Source organism: Coenobita brevimanus, chromosome 67 (genome assembly GCF_032717465.1).
Source record: "Coenobita brevimanus isolate Jiangsu-jjx chromosome 67, ASM3271746v2, whole genome shotgun sequence".
In the NCBI taxonomy this organism is placed as follows: domain Eukaryota; kingdom Metazoa; phylum Arthropoda; class Malacostraca; order Decapoda; family Coenobitidae; genus Coenobita; species Coenobita brevimanus.
In genome coordinates, this window is record NC_137020.1 from 33,651,623 (window position 1) to 33,672,799 (window position 21,177).

Here is a 21,177-nt window from a genome sequence, read left to right on the forward strand (position 1 = left end):
AGAGAGAGAACATAAGAACATAAGAAGAGAGGATAACTGCAGTAGGCCGGTTGGCCCATGCTAGGCAGCTCCTAGAAGAGTAACTGAACTACTAGAATGAGATAAGGATAGCAAAGAAGAAGGCTCTCCCCCGCCCTCCAAACCCTCCAGCCGAAGCCGGCAGGAAAAAGTCAGAAAGAACACCACGCCGTATAGAAAAACTGGCGTGGACATTTTACAGGAAAGTGTGAAAGGAGAATAGAGACTATCATAGTGTAACCTGAAAAGAAAATTTATTTTTGAATTAGTATTGGTTATAAGATTTTCTTTATTCTATATCCACCCCTTATTTGTCATATGCTTATCTAGCCTATGCTTGAAACTCTCAATGGAAGAGGCAGCAACTACTTTACTAGGTAGCTTATTCCATTCGTCTACTACTCTATTACCGAACCAATTTCTACCGATTTCCTTTCTGAAACGGAATTTTTCTAGTTTGAAACCATTATTTCTAGTTCTATCCTGTATGCTCACTTTAAGTACCTTGCTGATATCTCCCTTATTTATACCATTCATCCACTTAAACACCTCAATTAAGTCTCCCCTTACTCTACGCCTCTCTAGCGAATGCAGACTTAGTCTTTTCAGTCTGTCTTCATATGACAGGTTCTGGACGTCATGTATCATTTTAGTCATTCTTCTCTGTACATTTTCTAACGAATTAATATCCATTCTATAGTAAGGACACCAAAATTGTACTGCGTAGTCTAAATGTGGCCTCACCAATGCTAGATAAAGTTTCAGTATTACTTTAGATGATCTATTGCTCACGCTTCTCGAAATAAATCCTAGGACCCTATTTGCTTTATTTCTCGCATTAATGCACTGTTGCCTAGGTTTAAGGTCGTTACTAATCATAACTCCTAGATCTCTCTCGCATTCAGATTTGCTAATTTCTTTGTTATCTAAGCTGTATTTAGTATCTCCAATGGTCTTGCCTACGTTAAGTACTTTACATTTTTCAACGTTAAATTCCATTTGCCAAGTTTTAGACCATTTGGACAATGTATCGAGGTCTTTTTGTAAGTAATGGCAATCGTCAGTCGAGTTAATGATACGCCCTATTTTTGTATCGTCGGCAAATTTGCTGATTCTGCTATTGACTCCTAAGTCTAGATCATTTATATATATGATAAATAATAAGGGACCAAGTACTGAACCCTGTGGTACACCGCTAGTTACTAATCCCCAGTCCGACTTAGTTCCATTTATTAATACTCTCTGCTTTCGTCCTTTCAGCCAGGATTCTATCCATTTTAAGATATCGCCGTCTATACCGTGTGCTCGAACCTTTCTAACTAACCTTTCGTGTGGGACCCTATCAAAAGCTTTACTAAAGTCCAGATAAATAACATCGTAAGCTTTATCGCTATCTACTGCCTCATAGACCTCCGAGTAGAATGACAACAAATTTGTGAGGCAGGATCGTCCTTGCCTGAATCCGTGCTGACTTTCGTTTATAAGATTAAATCTTTCTAAGTGTTCTCTAATCCTATTTGCCAAAATTGACTCTAACATTTTTCCTACTATTGACGTTAGACTTATCGGACGATAATTCGACGCAGCTGATTTATCACCCTTTTTAAAGATGGGCACTACGTTTGCGGTTTTCCACGCCTCTGGAACTTCTCTGGAACTTAAAGAGTCATTAAATAACGTTAAAAGTGGCTGACATAATTCTTCTTTGGTTTCTTTTATAATTTTTGCATATATATCGTCCGGACCTGGCGATTTTTGAGGTTTTAACTTGTTAATTTCTTTCAATACGTCCTCCTTACTAATGGTTATTTTACTAAGAATATTTTCCGTATTCTCATGGTAAATATTTTCTGCTTGAGGGACCAGGCTTAGATTTTCCTTGGTGAATACTGATATGAAGTAATTATTTAGGATGGAGCACATTTCTTTATCTTCACTGGTAATGTCACCTGATTCTGTTCTGAGTGGTCCTATCCTATCTTTATTTTTCGTTCGGTACATTTGATAAAAACCCTTGGGGTTTACTTTTGATTCACTTGCAACCTTAATTTCATAACTTCTCTTTGCTTTTCTTATCTCCCTCTTTACTTCTCTATTTAAAATTGTGTACCGGTTACGTAAGTGTTCCTCTCCACGTTTTATTTTTCTATATATTCCTTTCCTTTGGCCTATGAGAGATTTTAATCTGTTGTTTAACCATCTTGGTTCTGAATTGTTAGTTCTAAACGGTTTTGAAGGAATATATCTATCTTGGCCTCCGTATATTATATTTATTAACTCGTTATACTTCTCACTGGTCGAACGTCTGTTTGGTACTGGAGCTGAGTTAATTTCCGTCACCTGGACTACATTCCTATCTACTACCTCCCCCCCTCACAGACACCTGACGGACATCCCCACGTGCTTCCTGCGCCTGACCTATGACCTGGGGATCCCCACTAACCTGACATTCCCTCAAATAGCTAATCTCCCTGTGGAATACCGTTCGAAAATAAGCTCTTAAGCCATCGAAATCTCCTAGACGAAAATTAGGAACGGTGGAGGTATTTTCAGTGGAACAGACATCCCAAATAAATTTGAACTTAATTTCTTCATGATCGCTATTACCAAGTCGTCCACCAACCTCTATATCGCTAATGATATTTTCTTTATTAGCTAAAACCAAATCTAGTATATTATTACCTCTGGTGGGCTCCCTGATATACTGATAAAGGAAATTATCCTGTACTACCTCTAGAAATTCCTCTGACTCTGCATCTCCTGTCTGATTTCTCCAATCTATCCTTGGCAGATTAAGGTCCCCAACAATTATTACTAAGCTGGACTGTGATGCTTTCCTAATTTCCTCCCAGAGGTATTTACTATCAGCTCTACTTAATTTTGGAGATCTGTAAATTGCTCCTAAGACTAATTTCTCCCTATTGTTACTAATTTCAACCCAGACACTTTCTGTGTCCCTATTTACTTTAATGTCTGCTTTATTGTAACAGTTAAATGAATCCTTTACATAAATAGCTACCCCTCCCCCTTTCTTCCCTGACGGTTTGACACAAAAATATTATAGCCTTTTATCTGATATTCTGCTAAAAATTCTCGAGTGTCTGTATTCATCCAAGTTTCACTAATAACGGCAATGTCTATTTTCTCTGTACAAATTAAAGCCCTCAGTTCATCCATTTTATTACGTAAACTCCGGCTGTTTGTGTAGTACACTTTCAGATTATTACGAGTAGTTATGCCTTTACCTTGGCATTTACTGTTATTTATTTTATTACTAACTGGGAAACTCTTTACTTTACTAATATAACAATTTTTTGTACTATCGCTTATCGCCCTTCTATCATCGCTTGTTCTATCATCTATCATCGCCTGCTCAATTTGAGGTGCCTGAGTGGATGTATCTACACTATTGGTTGAACTTTTGTTCTTAATTTTGCAAGTATCGATGCATCTATCCAAACATGGTAATAATGATTTCTGACTGTAGTTGCTGCATCTTCCTGTACACCTACTTCTCAATCTCGAAAAAATCCCTCCAACTCCCTATCTATCATTCCAGCTAAAACAGTAACTCCTTGCCTGCTAAGATGAGTCCCATCCCAACTATACAAGGCACTTCGTCCATAAAACCGGTCCCAGCTGTCTATGAAAGGTGTTGCATTATCTTTGCAATACCTTTCAAGGCGGCAATTAAACCCTATTGCCCTGCTCAACCATTCCCTTCCAACCCGCCACCTTGGTAAAACTCCAAGCACTACAGGGGTTCCTCCCCTCTCCCTAACCTTTTCTAACATCAACTTGTACCTTTTCCACAGTACCTCACTCTTACGGCTACTGATATCATTGCCTCCTACACTGAGGCACACAGTGGGTTTGTCACCACTTTCCTTTACGATATTTGAAATTTTATCTACCACATTAGCCACCCTGGCCCCTGGAAGACACACATGTTTAGCGAGTGGAGTATACATGGCCCTGTTCAGATATCTCACCTGGGAGTCTCCAACAACAACAACATTTTTCTTACCTTTCTTGTTCTGTTTATACTTACCTGTACTGGAAGTTCCTTCACCGTCCTTCTCCTCTACTTCCCTCTCTGCCTTCCCTTCACATTCGTCCCGTAGTGCGTCGAATGTATTAGTTGTCTTAATTTCCGTTTGCTTTTTAAGAGTGAACTTCGTTGCACCCTTGTTAATTAGTGTCCAACCTTCAGCCTTTTTCTCTTTCTCCTCCAACATCTCCTCCAACAATTCCCTCATCTGTGCCTTCTCCTGCCTGAGAATTTGTACCTCCCGCTTCAGTTCGAGAAGTTCCTCCTTTAATTCAAGGTAGTCCTTTTCAGTACCTGCAGTGGGGACACAGCTCTCTGCCGAGGAAGCCATTACGCACTAGTTCACACAAGGTAGAACACACTATCACGGGTCACTACGGGTCACCACAACACACACACGCACGGATCACTAGCACAGCACTATCGCTGATCACTACAACACACTAACACAACCACTATCACAGATCACTAAAGCACACTAGCACAACACTACCACAGGTCTCTAGCACGTCTGAGCTGACTGGCCTCACGAGAGCGACTGAGCGCGTTCCCTTCTCTAATTTATTCAGTAATATTCTTAAATCAACACCAGCTCTGCCAGGCTCCTATACCCTGCTTGATGAAGATATTCTCCTGTCTATAAGCCGGATTTACTGGACAGGTTGGCGATATCAGGGTTGTGCTGTGGAAGGAGGGAGATGGAGGATAGAGACAGGATAGGGAAGAGGGAGAGAGGGGAAGGAAAGGAGGAGGTGTGTGTGTGTGTGTGTGTGTGTGTGTGTGTGTGTGTGTGTGTGTACTCTAACTGTCCACATTATTTGCATATGGTTATAAAAACATGTAAAAGCTATGCCAGTGAAATATTAAATGAGTCACATCCATCTTAATCTCTCTCTCGTTTACGTCACTACCTGGTACAGTCTGCACATTGTCTCTTGAGTGTATTTATGTTACGCCTCGGTGCTATCTTGAGTTATTGTGTGCGTGTGTGTGTGTGTGTGTGTGTGTGAGAGAGAGAGAGAGAGAGAGAGAGAGAGAGAGAGAGAGAGAGAGAGAGTGTTGACATTCTTCTTAACACAACCCTGAGTTAATGTCGGCCTGTCACCAGCTCATAAGTGGCTCACACTCTCACCACCATTACATTTTCTCCTGTAAGTTCTTTTCATTTCTCTTTAACCCTCTCAAGATAGGGATAACTCTAGCATTATATTTCAACTAACGCGGAACGAATATGTGGAGTATAAACCTAATGTAAGTTCTCGTGATCACGTGGCATGCTTTCCCTATCAGTCTTTCTGCTCGTCGTCTGTCAGTCATCTCCGTCCTGTGTTTAATATCGTGTGTCGTTGGCCATCAGTCGAGTTGTGTGTGCTTGTCGGTGTCATATCAAGCTTCAGATTATATTAAACTTCAGTGCAACATCAAGCCTGTCTGTCTAGTCTCCTCCCGCCATTGCAGCATCACAGCCTCATTGTGACGTGTGATGGACTGCTGGATATTAGTGAACTTTGGTGTGATCGACCCAGCCATTACGAGTGTGTCATCGCTGCATCACTTTTGCCAGCCACACAGAAGGCGTAGTTTTTGTGAGCAAGTCGGTTTCTATCACTATATCCATCTGTCTGTCTATGTACGTACAGGTCTGTAACTAAGTATATAAGTAGTATGTGGACTACTAAAGAAAACAATGCTCTGATTATCAACTTCGTTTCTGTGTTGGTTTACTAAGTGGAATGTGGTTGTCATGATATTTTCTTCGTTACCCAGGTGTTGTCTTGCTCTTTGATGTCACATTCATTACCTGCCACGCACCCCCTTCACCTCTACTTCCTCCCTTTTCCTTCTCTCTCTTCCCTCCCTCTTTACACAGCCATTGCCAGAGTCGTTTCTTTCTCTTATTTCTCTCTCAAATTCTCTGCCACTTACCCGTGACTTTCTGCGTCGCTGTCTGTTCTGTCTCTTCCCACGATTCACCCAGCTTTCATCTCTAGATCTCTGGATATTCTTGTCAGTAAAGTTTTGCCTTCACACTCTGATTGTTCTTTATGATGCTTTTCTCACTTTTCCTGTAGGTAGTTTATCAGCAGGAGTGGAGAGTGAGTGGGGAGGAGGGAGGGGGAGGTTAGGAAGAAAGAGGTATGGATGACAGTGGACTAGTGAGGGAGAAAAGAGGTAGGAGTTTGAAGTAAGAGCGATAGAGGTAAAGGAAGTACAGACAGAGGTAAAAGAAGAGGTGGGGTGACAGAATTAGGGGTAAGGAAGGCAGAGATAAGGGTGAGAGAGGTAGAGCAAGGGTGAGAGAGGTACAAAAGGGGTGAGAGAGATAGGGTAAGGGTGAAAGAGGTAGGATAGGGGTGAGAGAAGTATGGGAGTGAGTAGGGGAAGGTAGGGGAATAAGAGCAACGAAGGTAGGGGTGACAGGGTAAGGGAGGGGTGGCAGGGGTGACGGGGTGACAGGAACAGTATGGCGTACAGGAAATCTCAAGACGAAATTAGCAAGGGGCCGAACGAACAAAAAAAAAAAAAGAGAGAGAGAAAGAGGTAAAGTATTCTTGAGAGAGAGAGAGAGAGAGAGAGAACATTGTCCTCCATTATTCAGTGTTATTCTCCATTCCTGAATCATTCTCTGCTTCTCCTCATGTCTCCCAGTCCCATTCTACCCTGTGCAGTCCTCGCCCCTCCCTCCCCCTTTTCCTGCTCCTCCCATCCTCACCTCTCCCTTCCCCTCCCATCATCACTCCCTTTCCCTTCGCCTCCTCTCCAATCCCATCCAGCCAACATATCTTCTTTAGTCCTTCTTTCCTCCTTCCCTCTCACCATCATTTTCCCTCCCCTTCTGTCCTTCCCCCCAACCTCCCAGTGCACCCTTTCCTGAGTCCATCCATTCCCTCACCTCCTGTCCACCCCTCTCCCCTCCTCCCCTCATTCCACCCCTCCCACACTTCCCTCCTTTCCCCTTTCTCTTTGTCCTGCCAGTCTCCCTCTTCCATTCATCCCATTCACTCCTATCCAGCCCCACTCTATCCCTCCTTCCCATACCCACCTATTCATCCCACCCTAGTCCTTTCACCCAGTGCCAACTCTGACTGGCACCGTGACGGCTACACAGAGTGCCAGTGCCAGAGTCTTGCCCTCACCCCTTTCCCGCCCCTCCCTTCCCTGTTTTCATCCCTTGCCAAACTCGTCCCACTCCTTCCCTTCCCTTCCCTAACTCTCGTCTTTTCCCATCCCTTACCTTCATCCCCTACCTTCTCTAATCCTCATCCTAACCCCCTCCCTTTCCATCACTGCCCTTAATATCACCCCTCGCCTTCACCTCTACCTTCCCTTCCTTTCCCATCCTTCCAACCCTCACCCCATCCCTTCCCTTAGGAGCATATCCTAAATGGATTCTTTTAGTCCTCTATTTTCACTCCTTCCTCCTGTCTTTCAGTCTCTCTTCTCCTCATCGTTACCCTCCCCTCCCCTATCTCCCCAGTACCCCCTGTCCCTTCCCCATCTCCCCAGTACCCCCTGCCCCTCCCCTATCTCCCCAGTACCCCCTGTCCCTCCCTCTCGTAGTTATCTGACGCCCCTTCCCCTCCTTAACCTGCCATCCTCTGCCTCTCCTCTCTGCCTCCTCGTTTTAAATAGGGAAACATTCCTAGCAGCGGCCCTGTCCATCTCTACGTATACTTTAGGGACTTAAATATATATTAAGGCCCTAAAGCACCCACACTTATCCAGTACCTTAATACTTGCTCTACTCTTCCATCTCTTCTCTCTCTGCCCTGCTCTCCTTTCCCCTCGTCTCCTGTTCTCCTTTTCATTCTTATCATTTCTCTTCTCTCCTCTTGCCTCCTCTCCTCTCCTTTTCTTCTCTCCTCTTCTTTGTTCTTTCCTCTCCTCTCCCCCTCCTTCCCTTCCTCCGGCTCCCAGTCTGCCCCACACATCATACGTTCCACCACACTAAGTTGTCTTTTGGCTTACCCTACTTCCTTCCTCCCATTCTCTTCCTCTCCTGCTTTCTTCCCTTTCCCTTTCCCTCCTCCCCCTTCCACTCTTCTTCTCCACTCTCCTCTCCTTTCGCCCACTTTTCTAGTATCTCCCCTCCTCTCCTCCTTTCTCTCTTCCCCCCTTCCCCCTTACTCTTGTCCCCTCCCTTTCACACAACTCTCCTCTCTTCTCCTCTCCCCTCCTTCCACTTCTCCTCCCCATCCTCCTTTTCTCATGTACTCTCTTCGCCTTTACTTTGTCTCTTATCTTTTACTGTTCCATTTTTCTCACGATTTCTTCTTTTTCCTTCTTTTATATTTCTCTTTTTTATTCATTTTTCTTCCTTCCCATATAAGGTGCTATTCAATTTTTTCTATATTTCTTCTCTTCAATTATCTCATTTCCATTTTCTCTAATATTCACTTATTGTTTTTCTTTTTTTCCTTCCTTCCATCTCTCTCTCTCATTTTCCACTTTATGGGCATTTCTCTCTTTCCCTTCACTTTTTATATTACTTCCTCTGCCCTGCACCTCCATTTAGCCATTTCCTCTCTCTCTCTCTCTCTCTCTCTCTCTCTCTCTCTCTCTCTCTCTCTCTCTCTCTCTCACACACACACACACACACACACACACACACACACCTTGTCTGTCTCAATCTCTTTCACATTTCATTCTCTTCCCTCTCCATCCCGTCCTATTTTTCTCGTCTCTCTTCCTTCTCCTCTCCTCTCCCACAAGCTCTGTACCCTTCCCTCTCTCCTATCCCCTCCCAGCATCCACCCCTTCCCTTCCCTTTCCTCCTTTCCCTCCACTCCTCCCTCAACCCTCACCTCCCCCCCTTCCTTTCCTATTTAGCAGTTTTGTATAAAGAGAGTGAACATTATCAGCTGTTGTGTGTCATCCTGCTCTCTGATGCTCCAACCCTCCCCATCCCTCTCACTATCTCTCTCTTTAATCTCTTTCCCTGTCTCCTCGTCTGTCTCTTTCCTCCCTGATGTCTGTCTCTCCCCTTTTCGTGTTTTTCCCACCTACTACCACTGTTACTTCCACCATTGCAAAACGTAAGGCCTTTCAGAAGGAGCGGTATTTCCCTGAGTTAAAATCATCTTGAGGCACTAAACACACACACACACACACACACACACACACACACACACACACACACACACACACACACACACACACACACAACTACGCACTACCACCCAAGCCCTATGACCCTATCCCACCTCCAACCCCTCTCGCTATCTCTGTCTAATCTCTCCCTCCCTGTCTGTCCATCTCTCTCTTTCCCCACTGATGTCTAAATTCTCATCCTCTTTCGTGTTTTCCCTCCTGCCAACACTGCTCGTACCATCTACCAACACTGCCAACACTGAGTGACACCAGTGAACTGTTAAGATGGAGGGTGGCAGTTTGTGGCAGTTATTCTAATCAGTGCATCTGCGCTGAGAGAGAGAGAGAGAGAGAGAGAGAGAGAGAGAGAGAGAGAGAGAGAGAGAGAGAGAGAGTATTAATAAGGAGGATGAGGACATAAGAAATGAGAGTGGTAGAAAGGTAAGATGGATGACTATGATAATTTGACTAAGGATGTGATGAAGGAGGTGGGGGAGCATAAATAGAAGGAGGAGGAGGAGGAGGAGAAGAAAAAAATGGGGGAAAGATAGAGAGGAGAGAGGAGAAGGTGAGGAGGGGAAGAAGAGAGGGAAAGGGAAGGGAACGAAGAGTGGGGAGGGGGGAGAGGTAAACGTCTTTATCTAGTCATGTTTTTGTCCTCAGCTGTCAGGGGGTCTTAGCGGGTACACACACACACACACACACACACACACACACACACACACACACACACACACACACACACACACACACACACACACACACACACAAGGTAGATGATGATGATGAAGATGAGGAGGAGGAGGAGGACACTGATGCTGATAGTGATTATGATAACATGAGTACAGTATGATGATTATGATGATGAAGATGATGCTTTTTGTCCACAGACTGAGGGACGGAACTGCCAGAACTCAGTAAGAAGCTAAGGAGAGAGGATAAGGGCAGCAGGACAGTTGCATTCTGGGCAGCTCCAACAAGAGTGTGACTAAACTACAAGAATAAGACAGGGATAGCAGCCAGCCAGCAAGCTACCCAGCCAGCCAGCCACCCGTCCATCTGTCCAGCCAGCCAGCCAGCCACCCATCCGTATAACCAACCAACCACCCAGCCATCCAGTCAGCCATCGACTGGTAACCAAGGGACTGACTGGTAACCAAGGGACTGACTGGTAACCAAGGGATCGACTGGTAACCAAGGGACTGACTGGTAACCAAGGGATCGACACTGGTAACCAAGGGACTGACTGGTAACCAAGGGATCGACTGGTAACCAAGGGACTGACTGGTAACCAAGGGATCGACTGGTAACCAAGGGATCGACTGGTAACCAAGGGATCGACTGGTAACCAAGGGACTGACTGGTAACCAAGGGATCGACTGGTAACCAAGGGACTGACTGGTAACCAAGGGACTGACTGGTAACCAAGGGACTGACTGGTAACCTAGGGATCGACTGGTAACCAAGGGACTGACTGGTAACCAAGGGATCGACTGGTATAATCAAGGGTCGTTTCATAAAAAGAATGAGGAAGCTAAGAGGGGTAATGGATAATGAGGGAGTTAACTGATAAAGATGGGCAGCGTGAGAGTGAAAGAAGAATGAACGAGCATAGGGAGAGAAGAAAGAGTGAGATTTGAGTAGAAGAGTGAGTGTCAGTGATATGGAGTTGAGTTGAGAGAGAGAGAGAGAGAGAGAGAGAGAGAGAGAGAGAGAGAGAGAGAGTAATTAGCCTCACTTGTGGCCATTATAAAGTCAGATGAACTCCCCCTCCCCTTTATTTAACAGAGATAATTACTTCTATAAACTTTGATAGCAAGATGCATGGATGTAGATGGACATGTGCACATACAGATAGATTAAAGCATAGATATACAGAGATGGGTAGATAAACAGATAGATATAAGCTGAAGTACGGATGGATCGATGAAAGGATGGACGGATGGATGGAAGGGTGGGTGGTGGTTGGATGGATGGATGGATGGATGAAGGGTGGGAGGGAAGGGGGAAGGAAGGTGGAGAAGGATAAATGGATGGAGGGAGGGAGGGAATGGAGGAGGAAGGAAGGAGTAGATGAGGGGAGAAATGAATGAGGAAGTGGGAGAGGATGAAGGAGATGAATGGATGGAGAAGAGAGGGAAAGAGGGAAGGATGGAGAGGGAAAGGATGGCGTGAAGGGAGAGGGATAGAGGCGGTGAGGGAGAAGGATGGGGACAGAGAAAAAAAGGGAGAAAGGGGTGGGGAAACGAAGGGAGGAAGGGAGAGATGAAGAAAAATAGGAGAGTATTGAAAGAAGGAAGGAAAGAGGGAGAGCAGGGAGGAAAGGTGGGAGAGAGACAGAAGGAGGATGAAGGGAGAGAGGAGGGAAGTGAACTAAAGGAGGAACTGAGGTACGGAAGGAAGGGAAAGAGAGGCAGGGAGGAAAAGGAGAAGGAATGGAAGGGAGGGAGAAGGAAGAAGGGAGGAAGGGATGGGAGAGAGGCAGGGATGAAGAGGAAGGGAGGGAGGGAGGGAGGGAGGGAGGGTATAAGAGAGATGAGATAATTGAAGGATATACGTCACAATTATACCACGTTAGACTCGTGTGTATATCAGGAGAGAGGAGGAGGGAGGAAGAGAACTGAAGGGAGAGGGGGAGGGAGGGAGGGAGGGAAGGAAGACTGGACAGGGAGAGAAGGAGGACGGACGATGAGAAAAGAGAAGAAAAAAGAATAACACAGATGGGAAGGGAAGAGATGAAAACTGACGAGGCAAAACACAGGGAGAAATAATGAGTAGGGAAAAAAGTGAATGGAAGATAAGAGAATAGCTGAGACGAGAGATGGCTTTGTAATGGATAGAGTGATGGGCTGATACCTGTGCGGTCGCGAGTTCAATCCCAGCTGTTGCAAGGAGTAGCGAGTGGAATTGAATTTGATAATCACTGTGTTCACTGCTCCTCATATCGTTTCAGCAACAAGTTAGAAAAGAAGAAAATAAAAACAAAAGCTACTCACACCATAACACCTAACCTGAACAAATATCCCAAGTACTGTACATAAGTGAGGGTGGCGGGAAGCTTAGCATAATTCCCTTACCTTAACCCGGCCAAGATTTGTTCCTTTACGGTTCATTTCACGTAGCACCGTAGCCGAAGGAGACTAACTATGGCTCTACCTCTTTTCCACAGCATTCTTCGTGACTAGCACCAAACTCTAGTGTTAATCTATTTATACACCTTGGCATTCAAGCTATAGAGGGTCAGTTTTAGGCCAAGTTAGAGTAAAAAGGTTATAGAGGCCCAATAAACTACCAGGTCATGTGTGTCATGGGTGGAATACTGGATCTAGGGAACGGGCTACTTAGTTTATGTTTACTGTACAGTCCAATGCATAAAAAAAACAAATCCCATCTTCCAGCTCAAATTTCCTTCCCCTTCATGCAAAATTCCAGAATTACACCACCGTGTGTGTGTGTGTGTGTGTGTGTGTGTGTGTGTGTGTGTGTGTGTGTGTCCAATCCCCGTGTTACAGCGCCGCGTCTCAGTTCGATTATCATAAATCAGATGATAATCGCCCTCATCGCGCCACAATTATCTTGATTTAACTTTATCTTTACTCTTCAATCTCCAACCCTCCTATCTCTTCCAGTCTTCTTCTTCTTCACTCTTCATCCCTCCCGTCCTCCGCCTCTCATTCTTCTACACCTTCATCTTCCCTACATTTTTTTCTTTCCTCTCATGCTTCTTCTTCATCATCCTCTCAGCTTCCATCTCATTCTTTTCCATTAGCACACTCTTCGCTTAACTTCATGCCTTATTCATTCTTTTTCATTCTTATTGTTCTCTCCGTCTTCTTCCTCTTCAGTTACCTTTATTTTTCATCCTTCATTATCGTTCTTTTTCCTCATCCTCATCTTCCTTACAGTCACTCATCTTCCATTCTCTCTTTCTCCATCTCATTTTTCACTCTCCTCATCACATATCTTCATTTCACTACAATCACCACCACCACCACAATCACACCGCCACAACTAACCTCCTCACACCCACCTCCTACCACTACAACCACCCACTACCACCACAACCACCCACCTATCCATCGTTATCAACACAACAACCACCACACACTTATCTACCACATCACACCACAGCCACATCACCACTGCCACAACCATCACCACATCCACTCATCAAAACTTCCCTTCTAATATTCACCTACCATCCCTACCACCACTACCACCCCTACCACACCACCACTACTACCACCTCCATGACCCCCCGCCCCCACACCAACCCCCACCAACCACCTATATGAGAAAAATGTCTTATTAAAACTTAGGCCATGGTGGTAGGGACTGGAAGGCGGGTTTATGATTGGTGTTGTGGGGTAATTTGACCCTTAATGACATGGTGGGGAGTGGGGGTGCGGAAGGGGGAGTGGGGGAGAGGGGAGAGGGAGAAATGAGGGGGACACATGGGAGGGGATGAGAGGAGATGGGGAGCAAAGGAGAGGAAAATAGGAAGGGTGAAGGGTGATGGGGGGAAGGGGAGAGAGAAAAATGTGAGGTTGAGGGGAGAGGGGATGGGGAGAGGAAAAAATGAGAGGGGTGAGAGGATGGGCGAGAGGGAGAAAAATGAGGATGAAGGGAGATCAGAGAAAAAGAGGGGCAGAAATGGGAGAAGTGAGGGAAGATGGGGGAGGGAGGAGGGAAATGGAGTGTGAGGGGAGATGAGGAAGGGGAAGGGAAAAATTTAGGGGTTGCGGAAGGTAAGGGAGGGTAGGGGAGTTGGAGATGAGGAAGGTATGTGTGTGTGTGTGTGTGTGTGTGTGTGTGTGTGTGTGTGTGTGTGTGTGTGTGTGTGTGTGTAGAAGACAAATGTAACTAGGAAGCGCTCAGATCAACTTAATCAATTCTTTCATGGCCCATGGCCCACCCTTCCACAAAATTTCATTGAAAATCATTGAGAACTTTTGGGGATATCGTGTGGACAGACAAACAGACAAACATAGATGATGACATTACCTCCTCCAACTTCGCTGGTGGAGGTAATGAAGGAGACAGAGGAAAAGAAGGGCTAGAGAGGGAGTGGAGCCTGGCGCAGGTGGAGGTAAAGAAGGAAAAATGGAAATGAAGATGGATAAGGATGATGGATTTCAGGTGGAGGAGAAAGAGTCAGATGTGAGGGCGGAGGAAAGAGCTACAGGTAAGTGGAGGCAAGTGCGGGTAATGGAGGCCAGGGGTGGAGGAAGGAAGGTAATTGCCGGGTGGTGGTGTGGTCAATGTTGCTCTGACTGCGGGTGAGGGACATGTTGGGTGTGTTGTGTGTGTGTGTGTGTGTGTGTGTGTGTGTGTGTGTGTGTGTGAGAGAGAGAGAGAGAGAGAGAGAGAGAGAGAGAGAGAGAGAGTATCCATTCTGGGGTAAGGGGGGCAGTGTGTACCATATAAATTAACTGTACTGCATAATTCCCACTGGGGCAAAATAATTTCAGCCAACTGTTTTCCTCTAGACTATAGAGCAAGACCCACAACAGTCAAATGTTACGTACAGGTCCCCATTTATACTGCTTGCTGAACAGGGTCTTGGGGGATAACAGCTGCGTTCAGCAGTGTGGTCAGTTCGAGAAAAACCTAGGGTTCTTCCATTTGCGAGCTAGATACGCTAACCACTGCATCATCAGCTCCAATACTACGGGGATGAGGACACAGCATTAGGGGAAGTGGGGGGGAGGATGGAGAGGGGGAAACTAGATGGAGGCGGAGGGGGGACACAAGAAGGCTGGGATGGGGAAGGGGACAAGAGGGAGGGGGTGGAAGGAGGGGGAAGGGGACAAGAGGGAGGGGATGGAGGGAGGGGGAAAGGGACAAGAGGGAGGGGGTGGAGGGAGGGGGAAGGGGACAAGAGGGAGGGGGTGGAGGGAGGGGTTAGGGGAGACGAAACTCAATAACGCATCTTAGTCTCTACTCCCATGTAATGGACAATCCTACAGTTTATTTTTTCAACTGATAACAACATTTACTCTTGTTTCCTGGTGATAAATAATACCTTTGCATACACGAAAAATACCTACATGTACGAAAATTACAACACATCTACATGAGTGAGGTGTATGAGGCACTACTTTCATCTAATTAACATTTAGTACATTTATCCATTTAAGACTATTTTTATATGCCTATTCTTCAGTGATATTGGTAATCATAAATGAAAAATAACTAAATGGACGAAAAAAAACAAAACATAAGCGGGGTTGATGAGCCCTGTGACGAGTGAAGATTGACGCCTCCATCCTGACCCTCTGCACGGTATCCAGGAACTGTAAGAACCTATAACATTACCCTGGTAGAAAATTGTATTCTTCAGTAATTAACTCCACTACCAACATAACTGCACTAATAATAAACGAAAATTATACAGGAATTATTTTTGATATCCATATGTCAGCTGTTTGTGTACATAAGGGATTTATTAAGTGTTTATATCCCCAGCCCGAGACTGTCCTGCAATCTGGGGTTGTTTTCTGGGGTAGCACCTGGGGCATCGTGGCCAGTCGCACGGGTCTCGTAAGGGTGGGGGACTTTTGCACGCGTTCCTTGGCGATTTAGTGCTTATTGTGCCTTGATATTCTTTTGTATGTTATTTATAGCGTTTCATTATCTACTTGGCTTGCTTCAGTACCATACGAGTGGATGTTAAGGCATTACAGGCAAAATAAGACGCTGAGAAAGAGGTGTCAAGGTCGCTCAGTCCATGAAGATAGGGCCCGTTCAAGTTTCTCTGGCTTTGTGATCGGGTCGTGTGAAGCTGCGGTACGTGTGGTCGGTCTGCTGCGGTGCGGTGGTGTGCGCAAAAGACGTGAGTGACGGGGAAGAGGGAAGCTAGGAAGAGGTGAGTAAAAAAAATCATTTGCTGTGATCCGTTCGCGTGGTATGGCAGTGGTGTGGCAGGCTGGGCGTCGCGGTGTGTGGGTTGTGGGCAGGGTGTCGCGCAGTGAACGTGAGTACCGGGACGCACCGATCCCACATGACCACCTGATTTAGCTGAAATCCGATCACAACTTCTTGAAATATCTTCTCCACAAACATGCAAGCAAACATACGAGGGAGAATACAGTACATAGCCTTCCCTAACTTGGCGGAGGTAATATTATTCAGCTTTGTTATGCCGGCCACGTGACTTACACATTGCTGGGTTGTGAGTGATGATGAGAGACAAAAAATCCGTCATTATTTGGTGTCGGTACACAAATTTGTCAGGCAAGCGATATAATCTGCTTGGCTGGTTTGTAATATGACGGATGACGGAGGCTAATGCAATTGTTATTTTTGGTGTGTGTGTGTGTGTGTGTTGGAATACACATACACCCCCCACGCACGTTTCACAAAGCACAAAGTACTCAAGTGTTTCAGCACACTATACAACATGGTATAATATCGCAAAGGCATTCAGGTGTATGTGCACTGTCTTCTCCGGCTGGGATGCTGGTACAGGGACTCGGTAATTATGTATTGGAGAATAATAAGACAACCGGATAACCCCAACTCCCAGACTGCTCGCGTCCTGTACCCATTGCCGCCAACATTATGCCTCAGTTAAGTCACAGATTAAGGGAATATAGTGTGGGAATAAAGGGTAATAATTATATTTTAGTGGGGGATATATAGGAGCTGGTGGTATTAGCCTACTTCATCCTTAATCACTATGAAGAAGGTGCAAGAAGTATGGTCAGCGTCTTATGGCATTAGCATTTACTTTAAGACGGCTTCCTGGTGCTGTAGAGGGACCCCTTCACATGGTGGCATCGATATAGCCAGGGGGGTGCACTGCCTGGTTATACATACGTCCCTCAATTATTTCCCTAATCCCTGAAAGGAAGATGGTGGACTGCACGAAGAGGGCAACTTAAGCCTGTAGTCCACTGGGTTCTCGTTTCAAATAAATCTGGGACAACACCTCGATTTAATCTAAGACGTCTTCATAACTTTATCCTTAGGCAGCTTCAAGCAACATAGGGTTGCTGAGTGTATTTCATTTACTGGAGTTACTGATATGATTAGAGAAGTTCATCCTTAATCACAATGAATAGGTTTAGAAAGCATGGCCTGCATCTGAGGGTATTGTCAGTTAGTTTCATGGACTTTCGTACCACTAGGCGATGGCTGTTGGAAACAAGATAAGGCAACTGAGTGGACTATTTGCACTATTCGTTTCAGTAACATTTTATTGTTTGTCTGTATCTTAGCTTATCTTCATCGTATCTTGTCCAGGTTTAATGTGTGTGTGTGTGTGTGTGTGTGTGTGTGTGTGTGTGTGTGTGTGTGTGTGTGTGTGTTCGTGTTCTGATCCTCCTTTTTCTTCCCTTCCTCTTCCTCCCCTCCCTTCTTCCTGCCTCCTCTCCATCTCTCTCTCTCTCTCCTGTCCCTCGCACTCTTTCTCCCACCCCTTCCTTTCCCTCCTCTCACTCTCATTATTCTCTCTCACTCTTCCCCATCTACTCTTTCCCATCCCTGTCACTTTCCCTCCCTTCCATCTTCTCCCTCCCTTCCCTCTACCACGTCTCACTTCCCTTTCGTTCCATCTCCCACTCCTCCCTCTCATCATCTCTTCCATCACTCCCTCTCCGCTTTCTTTCTCCCTCTCATCCCTCGCACTTTCCCGCCCCTCCACCCCCACCCTACACCCTACTCTGTCTTCTGTCACTACACCGTCACTAACCATTCCGTGTCGCTTCATGTGACAGTGACGTGACGGTGACGGCAGGTGTGGACGTGACAGAGGCTTGTGATGGGTGACGGACAGGCGGAGGGGGGGAGGTGACAAGAGGGGGGAAGGAGGGGGGCAGCGAGGGGGGGAAACAGGTGGTGGGGTGGGGGATAAAGGCAAGAGGCTCAGCTTGATGGATGGATGGAGATAATAAATGTTCAGGAGAGTCAACTGCAGTAAGGCGCACTGACGTCACAAAGTATAATCCACAGTGAGACATACATGGCAGATTAAACAATTAGATAGATGGAGAGATAAATAAACTAATAAACGGAGAGAGAGAGAGAGAGAGAGAGAGAGAGAGAGAGAGATTACTTACCTTACCTTTTACCTTACCCTGCCCTACCCTACCTTCCTGTGCAACATATTGGCCGCCTGTGAGACACACAAACCCGAACACAACACCAGCCAAGAATTTAATACTGACCCTCCACGACAACAACAACAACACGGTCACTGTGTGTGTGTGTGTGTGTGTGTGTGTGTGTGTGTGTGTGTGTGTGTGTGTGCTGGTTCATCATGTGTAATGAAGGAGTGAGGTGTGGGACTGTAGATGATTGGAGAGAGAGAGAGAGAGACAGACAGACAGACAGACAGACAGACTTGCTTTATATAACAATACACATATTTTCCTTTTGTCACTGTCATAATTCTACTTCTCATAATTTCGGTTTTTATCAGTTCCTAAATTCTTTCCCTGTTACATTTCCCTGTGTTGTTCTTCCTTCTCACCTCAGTTAGAGCTATCTCACGTCTCTCTTTAGACTCACTCATTTTCATCATCTGTGTTAGCTTTCTCGCTCATCTCCTCCCGTCCGCCTCTTATCTCATTTCTCTAGCACTCTCTTCACCTCTTTCCCACCATCACTCTGTTCTTTGTCTTTCTGTCACATTTCTCTCCCTCTCTCTCTCTCTCTCTCTCTCTCTCTCTCTCTCTCTCTCTCTCTCTTATCTCCCCTTTCATCTCCTCTCTCACTCCTCCCCTTCACCTCCCAGCATCCTATCTTAATGAGGCTGAGTCTATTGTCACCAGACTCACCTCCAGCCTGTAAATTAGGCCTCTGAACAGGGGACCATTAATCACAAGAGAGAGAGAGAGAGAGAGAGAGAGAGAGAGAGAGAGAGAGAGAGAGAGAGAGAGAAGAAGAAGAAGAAGAAGAAGAAAGATTGTATTAACTTAAGGAAGAAGAAGAGTAGATACGTCACCAACAGTCTGTAAATTTGAGCTTTGAAGGGAACATTAATCACACGGAGAGGAAGGGAGAGAGAGAGAGAGAGAGAGACTGAGGTGAAGAAGGGACTGGGAGGGAGTAAGGGAGGGGAAGAGAGAGGGAGAGCCAGGGAGAGGAAGAGACACGAGGAGAGATTAGCCAAAGAATTGTGGGTGGCGTTACAGTAGTCTCCCATCGTCTTCCCGCTTTCCTCTACTTCACTCCTTCCGCGTCTCGTTTTCTTTTCCCTCCCCTCCCTCTTTCCTCTTCTCCTCGGTCCTCTTTTCCACCTTCCCCTTCCCCTTTTCCTTTTCTCTCATCTCTCATCTTACTTTCTCCCACTCTACCTTCCCTTCACTCTTTCTCCATCCCCATTCTTCTCCCTTTCCTCTTCTCCTCTTCCCGTTCTCCTTGTCCTCATCTCGCCTCCCCTTTCTCCCCTACATCTTCTCCTCTTGCCTTTCTAACTTTCCTCTTCTTCCCTTTCCCTTCTCCCTTTCCCTTACTCCCTTTCCCCTCATCCTTTCTGCACCGCCCCCTCTCTCTTAGTGAGACTGGTACACTTTGTTGCTTGTTTTAAGGTGGTGGAGACCTCACCCGTGAAATTAGGTAAGGTGGGGAGGCAGGAAGGTAGGAGAAAGGGATAGAAGAAGAGAGAAAAGACAAAAGAAAGAAACTTAGAGAGAATGTAAGAGGGATAGAAGGAGAGAGGAAAGGGGAGAAGAAGGTGGAGATATATAGAGAGAGAAACCTGAAGATAATGTAAGAGGAGTGAAGGCAAAGACTAAAGCAGATGAAAGCAAAGAGGGAACGAGAAAATGTGAACAGAAACACGAAGAGCAACAGCTTCCTATGCCAAAATATGTTGGACTTAACGACTGAAAGGAAAAAAAAATTGCTGTCCCTCTCTGAAACAAAAAGCAAAAGTCAAAGGAAAGCCCAATCCAAACCATTTCACTTCGAGAGATGCATATAGGGCCGATTCCACAGTTGTTTGTAGTGGTTTGCAAGCACCCAAACAAAAGAAACTGAACTGTGTAAATGACTTATGACTGAATTATATGATGATTTTGGTGACTAAACTATGTAGCAATCTTAATTATCTAACCATTTGACAGGGGTAGTGAAAGTGGATACTGAACTTTTTAGAAAAAATGTGGTTATTAAGTGTGGTTGGGGAGGAAGCAAACAAACGAAAACTACTGTGGAATCGCCCCATAGACATGGCGTTTGAAATGCGGGGGGTTGGATAAAAATAAATAGATAAGTACAGGTAGATAGATAGATAAATAGATAGATAGATAGATACAACAGTGGCAGCGAGTAAGAGATAACTGGGCTAGGTTAGGTAGTAATTCATTTCTTGTGATTAACTTACAAGTCTGTCCAGAAAGGGTTTGTCTTCCAAGATAACTTCACGCTTGCTTGGAGGGAGTCGGGGATCTGAGGAGGTTGCCTTGTGTCGGCCGAGAGCAATAAAGTTTAGGCTGAGAAAAGACTAAGGATATGAAAGTCTTGAGTCAAAATGGAGATGAGAGATGAAATGAAAGGAGTGCTGGAGCGGAGGGTGAGAAGAGAGATTAGATTGCCTGTGATTCATACATGAGGCTCAGTGTATTCATAAACCACACACATTGCGCTTATTATTTGTCGGGTTTCTTTATGCCACCCCCCCTCACACACACACACACACACACACACACACACACACACACACACACACACACACATACTGTACTTTCCATCGTTTGTCTGTAGAGAAAACTTGATTAATTCTACCACTACTAATAATAATTATAATAGTAATAGTAATAATAGCAATAATAGCAACAATAGTAACAGTAATAATAGTAATAGTAATAATAGTTAGAGTAATAATAATAATAGTAATCTTAATCCACCCACACAAACACTAACAAACCAGGTGGCGTCAAGGGCTGTGTTATAATCCCAGTCATTACTACTCTTTCTTTACCACCTACAGTAATAACAATAAAGGATAATTAATGAACACTTTACTACACCACGGAGATGCATTATTTTCCCTCGCCCTCTCTTATTAG

At 45.2% G+C, this 21,177-nt stretch overlaps 1 long non-coding RNA gene across 1 annotated transcript in view; it reads left to right on the forward strand.

Annotated features, from left to right (window-relative positions):
• Positions 1-10,094: 10,094 nt before the first annotated feature.
• LOC145405452 (uncharacterized) overlaps positions 10,095-21,177 on the forward strand; it is a 44,185-nt gene continuing 33,102 nt past the window's right edge. Inside the window, exon 1 of the long non-coding RNA XR_013898374.1 lies at positions 10,095-10,293. This is a non-coding gene — a long non-coding RNA (uncharacterized LOC145405452). The remainder of the gene's footprint in view (positions 10,294-21,177) is intronic.